The sequence below is a fragment of the Alnus glutinosa genome, chromosome 14, assembly GCF_958979055.1.
Source record: "Alnus glutinosa chromosome 14, dhAlnGlut1.1, whole genome shotgun sequence".
Lineage (NCBI taxonomy): Eukaryota > Viridiplantae > Streptophyta > Magnoliopsida > Fagales > Betulaceae > Alnus > Alnus glutinosa.
Window position 1 is genome coordinate 20,319,350 of NC_084899.1, and position 7,639 is coordinate 20,326,988.

The following is a 7,639-nucleotide window of genomic DNA, read 5'->3' on the forward strand; positions in this document are numbered from 1 at the left end:
TGAAATTATATAAAACAATTTCTAAAAAATAATTTTTCGGTTTTTTTATTTTAATTTTTTTTAAAAAAATAATTTTTGTTTATGTTTTGTTTTTAAGATTTTTAATAATTTTGTGAAGGGTATTTTTGTTATTGTGGGGCACATGGACATTGTTTAGTAGTTTATAAGGGTACATTGACACAATTAGTAGTTTGGGTGGCACATTGACAATTTGGTGGTAATTTAAGAGGTTATGTGTACTTTTCCCTTATATTTATTTCAATCAAATGAATTGAATTTCAAAGCCAATTGAAGTCATTCCGTTGAAGAATTGAATTGTATTTTGGGCAGTTTCTTTTCTTTTTTTTCCCCTGCATTTCTGGGTTTCTTTTGTATTTTGGGCCTGTTTTTTGACTGCTATTGGCTCGGGTTTGGGTGTCTCTCTTGGGTTTTGGGTCGGGTTTGTTGGGGGCTTTTTTTGTTCTTTTGGGTTGGGTTTTTTTGAGGGCTTTTACTGTAGTTGGGTTTTGGGTTTCATCAGGGTTTTGTTATTGTTTTGGTGTTTATTGAGGGCTTTTATTGTTTTGGGTTTTGGGGTTCATGAGGGTTTTGGGTGTTGTTGGGTGTTTAAATTTTAGAGGGTCTTGTTGGGTTTCGCTTTATGGGCTAGCTGTGTTGTTCCTTTGTACACTCTGTGTACTTAGGAGTGTCTTACTTTTTTTTAATAAAATTTCTATTACTTATAAAAAAAAAAAAAAAAAAAAAAAATCACTTTATTGTCATAAAATGAATTGAGACTTGAAAAATGATTACAAATATTATTTTTATTGATAAAGTTAACTAGTAAAAGTATTCAATGCATTAAATTTAAGTCAAGCCAAACATTTTGAAGCATTGAATGCAGAAAATAATATTAAAATAAAAATTAACATTTACTTTTTTATCTTAGGATTTGAAGAGAGATTCTAATGGATGTTAAATTTAATTTTTGATAGAGAATTAGTTAAATAATAATTTTTATAGGTTTTGTTAAAAAAAAAATTAAAAATCAAATTTAAAGAGCTAATTTTGACTGCTCTTAGCACGTGGGTATGGTAGTTTTAAAGCTTGAAAAAGTAAGAGATTTGTATTTATTATGTCAGACATTTGGACATCGGGGTGGTGGCGCAGTTGGCTAGCGCGTAGGTCTCATAGCTTCTGAGTGATCCTGAGGTCGAGAGTTCGAGCCTCTCTCACCCCATTTTTTGAAGCTTTTCTTTTTATAAACAGAAAACTGCTTGCTATAATGCTATTACCAGAAAGAAGGAAAAACAAAAAAACAGAAAAATCCAACCTCTCTTGCTCGACACGTACACATTACAAAAGATGAGGCCTTTTAATTAGCACATGAAAGGGGGCCAGATCCTCATTAAAGAGCTACATGCTTTTGAATTAGAGATGTAGAAATCTGATCTTTTTCCTTCATGGCCTTTAGCTCCTTTTCACATACCTTCACGTGCTTCCCAGACAGCCAGGTCCATGAAAAAGCATAATATCTTCATTAAAATGCACATATAATTGTTGTTGAGTGGGAAAATAAAAAATAAAAAATAAAAAATAAAAATCACTAAAAATTCTCATTGTGATTTGATTTAATTACAAAAATTTGAATGCTTGTCCGAGTCCTAATTAAGAAAGGTTTAGATTCAAAGTTGTATCCAATCAGTTGTGTGGTGAATATTGAATAATACTGACAATCAATGAAGTCAAAATCATTGGAACCCACTTAGCAATTTGCCAATTAATTTCAAAGATGTACTTGAACTTTTAATATTTCTTTTATATTTGCCACTATAAGCGTGACTTGACCTAGGGGCTAGGGCCGGCTCAAGCCTTGGGTAATTTAGGTGGTTGCTCCCAATAAAATAAGGCCTCAATTAATAATTGTATAATAAATTTTTTTAAAAAAAAATAAAAAACAAAAAATTGTTTAAGGCGTACAAAGTTATTAAATAGTCTCTAATTAATGCCTCTAATTATGATAAAAAAAGTTACTAAATTAGAATTAAACGCTCCAAAAGTCTTTAACATCCAATTTTTTTCGCATCATATTCGATTACAAATCACTCTTTATAATTATTTACAATTCGGGTCCTTGATAGTTTGCCAAAAAATAAAAAAAAATAAAAAAAAGTTTTAATCTCAAAGGTTTTCTAAAACACGATATCTATTATGATATTGAGCGTTTAGCTTTATTTTGAGAACCAAAGGTTTTAAAATAAATTTTACAAATAGAAAAAAAGTGCTCCAATTGACATGTTAAATTATATAAAAAGACTTGATTCTTTTTTAAATGCATGAATCGCTTATAGAATTTTAATGACAATGCATGTTAAGTTACTTCTATAAAAATAAGCTTTTCAAAGTTAAAATTGTTAGAATTTTACATAAGATCAACAGTATTGTCACAAGAAATATTAAATTGATTAGCTATATTATCATTTGAAAATAAGATATTAGAAAAACTTGAATATAAAAATTTAATTAGTAATTTTGCATCCCAAAACATGATAATGATGATTTTTATATAAAAAAAAATATATAATATCAAAATTAAAATAAATATTAAAAAAAAAATGACGCCACTTAAATTTATGAGATAATTGCACCGTTGGTCCCTGTGGTATGCCATAATTATTTTTCACTCCCTATGGTTTAAAAAGTGCATGGGAGGTCCCTGTGATATGCAATAATTACAAATCGATCCCTACAATCAAATTCCGTTAAAAATTTTAACAGATTCCGTCAAATACCACGTCAGCGCCACGTGTCGCCATCTTATTGGCAACACGTGGCGCTGACATGTCCATCTTAATAAAATAATATAAATTTATTAAAAAATAAATAAAAATACTTATTTTTTTGAAAAAATTAAAATTCAAAAAAAAAAACAAAAAAAAAAAAAAGGAAAAATGTGGCAAGGGGGTGGCTGGGCCACCCCCAGAGGCCGCCAGGGGTGGCCCAGCCACCCCTTGCCTGCCAGTTTTTTTAAAAAAAAAAAATAAATAAATTTATTTATTAATAAATTTATATTTTTTATGAAGATGGACACGTGCCGCCATCTTATTGGCGACACGTGGCGCTGACGTGTAGGGCTAACAGATTCAATCAAAATGGTGGACGAAAAATTGATCCAAGGAGTAAAACGTAATTATTGCATATCACAGGGACCAACCATGCACTTTTTAAAACATATAGAGTGAAAAATAATTATGGCATAGTACAGGGACCAACGGTGCAATTATCCCTAAATATATTGTCTTAAACCTTAATATCTATCCAGTCGGCCCTAATTAGTAATTATACCGCATCACTCATTCGCTCGCTTCTCGCTTCCGAAGTAAATACACACCTTCAATCATATATCGAACAACCATGCATCTTCTCTCTTTCATAATTGACCCTTGAAAATGAGTAGTATATTTCAAGTTTTCAACCTTAACTAGGCAGCCCAATATGCTGGAAAAGTACTATTCCTACAATATTGTTTTTTTTTTTTTTTCAATAAGCTATTTTGTTACGATTTAAATATATTTTTTTAAGTGCAATTCTAATTACATGTATATAAGTTATTGAGCACCTTTTCTCATTACAAGACGAGGCACAAGAGAGTATTGAGCTAAAATTTATCATTTGGTATCAAATTCAAACACCATATCACGAGCTCAAGCCATGAAAGAGATGACAAGTAAGATAAAATAGGCCACCGTGAACATCAGATTATCCTCCCGAGAGTTCCCTAGCAAGCCAATGCACCTTCGTTTCCTATTTCGCCATTCCGAAACAAATCAAAGGTGTACCCAATTGGAACACAACCTATAGCCCATTTGGCAACCTGTTTTGGAAACAGGTTTTCTGTTTCCAAAACAGCAAAACATGTTTGGGTATTGTAGATGAGCGTTTGGTTGGTTGTTTTAAAAACATAAACTGAGAAAGCAAAAACAGGAAACGGGTTCAATCTGTTTCCGAAAACATTTTTCACGAAACAACAAAAATGCGCATTTGGTTTTAAGTCCACAGCAACAAGGGTAGTGTTGATCTGCGATTCGATTCATGGGAATGACAAGGATCAATAATCAACAGCGTTTCTTGAGGTAATTGTAATTGTCATTCTCGCATCGCATCTTTTTCGCACCACATCTCCAATACCCAAACATGATAGTAAATACGTTTCATTTTTTTTTTTTTTTTTGGTACTCCAAGAAGTTCCTTCAATTGCATGATGCACTTCGTTGGATCCTTGGGGTTATCTTTTTTTTTTTTTCCTTTTGGACTAATTGCCTCTTAGTTATCAAATCCTTTAAGTTAACTTTATTTTGCATATGTATGGATCTTTGTGAGGCATAATTGATGCTACAAATAAAGATAACATTTACATGGGTTTGCATAAATTGACTCCTTGTTTTTGTTTAGTATCAAATTTTATTTTTTTTTTGGAAGGAAAGTTCAACTTTCATAAAGCATTCAACAACATGAACAAATCACCATTAACTAGTGTACACAGAACAACACCAATAAGGTGTAAATCCAACTCTGAGCCAAGCTCAGATCTATACAACAACAAACAAGAAAACCACCCAAAACAAAGCTACAACCAGAAGAAGACTGCCTCCCAAAAGACACCCCACCAAACATCAACTACCAAAAGTCACCGGATGCCACCGACCCACGACAAAAGGAACGGAGCATAGCTCTCACATGCAACTCAGAATGACAGTAAAACCTGGCACGTGAGGGCTACCCGCCGAACAGTCACCATCTATCCGGCCGTAAAAAACAATAGCAAGACCAGAAGACCCCGACAACTGAAGCTAAGGGGCGCGTGCCGAACAGAAGACAACAAACTAATACAGATCTGGCCTCGCGACATGCTTAAAATGTTGAAGAACGGCCAACACTGCCACCAACGGCACTAGTAGAGCACCACTCCTCCTTCAGCAACTCCCTAGGTGTTTTCCTATCTTAAAACAATAAAAAACAAACAAAACAAAACCTTCAAAGTCCAAAAGGACTAGAAGGGGCGCTACCACCACCGAATCTAAACCTGGGGGACAAAACCACCACACAACCCTAACGGTTGGGGGACTTCTAGCCTCCACTAGAGAACTAGGGAGGAGACAAAACCCCTTAGCCCAACAAGGCTACGAGGAAGAAAACAGAAACCGGGAGGGAGGCATGAAGCCTCCCCCCTGTGAGAAAGACCAACGAAGAAGAGAGACTTTTCTTAGAGAGAAAGGCTCTGTTTCAGAGAGAGAGAGAGAGAGAGAGAGCTCGTTCTGTGTCAATTTCTTGCAAGACTATTTTCATTTTGTGTTGTGTCAATTTATTGCAAATGTTTGGGTAATTGTTCAGCGAGCTCCATGTTGTAGGCTAGCAGTGATGATGTCTTGCTCTTCACCTCTTATGTATTTGATGAAATGTATGAAATGGTGGGCTTGGATTCTGATCTCTCGTTTATGAATATCTTTTGAGATAACATAAGCATGTGAAAGATTCTTAATATGCAATCCATTTAATTGAGATATAAGGAAAAAAAAAAAAAATCTTAGTTGTTTTCTTCTAAAGATTAAATTGTTTTAAAAATAATTGTCCAAACATTTTAATTAATTACTGTTTTTATTTTTTGAAAACAGTTTATCAAACGCACATTTAATGAAAGAGCAACTGAAAACAACTTTAAGTTATTATTCTTAAAAACAATTTTCAAAAACAAAAATAAAAATCGATTCGCCAAAACAAATTCTACGTTTTGGTTAAAATTCAAAAAAGGCCTCTTTTCATTGCAGCGAAGCACTGAAGCCGTGACGGCACATTACATTACACATTTACAAAAAGGTACCTTTTATGGGGCTCGGAATTCCAAGATGAAAGTCACACAACAGAACCAAAAAGACATATTATAGGTGGCAGTTTCCTTGATGGTCTTTCAGATTGACAGAACCCTTGAAGATTTTGGCGCTCAGCAATGGCATTGGCCCAAAACGCAGAGAATATCACAAATAAGCAAGGCCGGCGTGCATAGTGGTCCGACAGCAATTGACGGTGGATGTGGACTTCATGAAAACCATGATGTCTACTGCGGAACACAGCGGAAAACATAACATATGGCCCCCACCACACAACCTTGGATCCCCCCAGTGCCCCCACATCCACATATTGTTGAAGGAGCGCAACGTGGGGTTCATGCAGTGTAACGTGTCTGGGGCCACCCAATAATCACTCTTTTTTATATTTTTATCTGATGGGAAAGCAAAAATTTAGAAATGGGGGGAGGAGAGGAGAACTGGGTGCCCCCAAGTCAACAATTTCAACTATAGGTCTCCCACAGGCTCACAGCCTGTTTGCCAGATCAGCGAGTCTGCGAGTCAGATACAAAGTCAAACGGCTGATACTGCCTACTGCCTAGTTTTGGCTTGGACGACCAGCCAATGGGAGGGGTATCACAGTGATTGAAGTCAAATAGCATTTCAAATAGGACAAGGACTCAATTTATTGTGCATCTCAATCGATTTGGTAATTGCAGAATTTGATCCCAAAATCTTAGGTCCATAGCCAAAACATTTTATTAAGTAGGCCAATTCGCACTTCAATTCTTGGTCTATTGAAAATTATCTACTTTTCTCTTAATTTTAAAAAATATATGTTTCTTACATATTAAATAAGACATGATAATTTGAAAAATTTTCTTCGGCACAATTTGAAACGAAACTACTTCCTTATTCTTAATGGAGAGCTTAACTACCGACGGGTTCCTTGAAGATCACTCACTGAAGTTGTCAGGGAGCCCGGTAGCAGGCAACCCATAGCCAAGGGGCCAACGACTCACATCTAGAGCCTAAAAGGCTCGGTGGCTTGCAGCTCAAATAGTCGGGAAGAATCCAAATGCATTCTAACCAAAAATATAACTCTCGACAGCTGCCTCTCTATTACACTAACCCATTCAACAACCTACTCACACCATACACACTCTTAACAAAATTGGTAAAAAGAAAAAAAAAATCCACGTTAGTAATAGACTACTGGCAACATTTTTTAAAACCTTAAAAAGAAGGGTGGAGAATGAATGGCCGTAAATAGAGCATGATGGTATCCGCTCAGTATGCCTAATTAACTCATCTATTGTCGCTGCCAAATTTTCCTCCTACCTCAGTAAATTGACTTGAGCATTAGATTAGTTTCACAAATCCTTATCCTAGTTAGCAGCGTGCGGTCACCATATCAATACTTAATATGTTAAATCATTATTTATCTTGAAAGTTTAATTTAATAAAAAAAATATTTAATTATTTAAATAATTTTCTAACATAATATATAAAATAATAATAATAAAAAAAAAAAAATTAACTTCCGCTTCAATTACAAGTTGCACCCCAAACCGCGTGGAAAAAGGATAAGCAAAGCTTAAAATAGAACTGGAATCACTGCTACCCCAGTTTATGAATGCTGATGGATGACCTTTTTGTTTCCGAGTGACCAGTTTGATTATTTGACTAAAAGTTTTGACCTCTCAACTCATTGTCGGAAAATAATTTAATGTTCAACGAAAGATAATCATTTTATTAGACTAAATTATCATCTCCACTAAGCAAGATAGATAGTTTAATTTCATTATTGCTTAAAG

At 34.5% G+C, this 7,639-nt stretch overlaps 1 non-coding gene across 1 annotated transcript; it reads left to right on the top strand.

The window, feature by feature from the left end:
- The first annotated feature begins 1,134 nt into the window (after window positions 1-1,134).
- On the top strand, window positions 1,135-1,219 carry TRNAM-CAU (transfer RNA methionine (anticodon CAU)). Its single transcript is given in 2 exon segments — window positions 1,135-1,172; window positions 1,184-1,219. It is a non-coding gene; the product is annotated as a tRNA-Met (tRNA).
- Window positions 1,220-7,639: the final 6,420 nt, after the last annotated feature.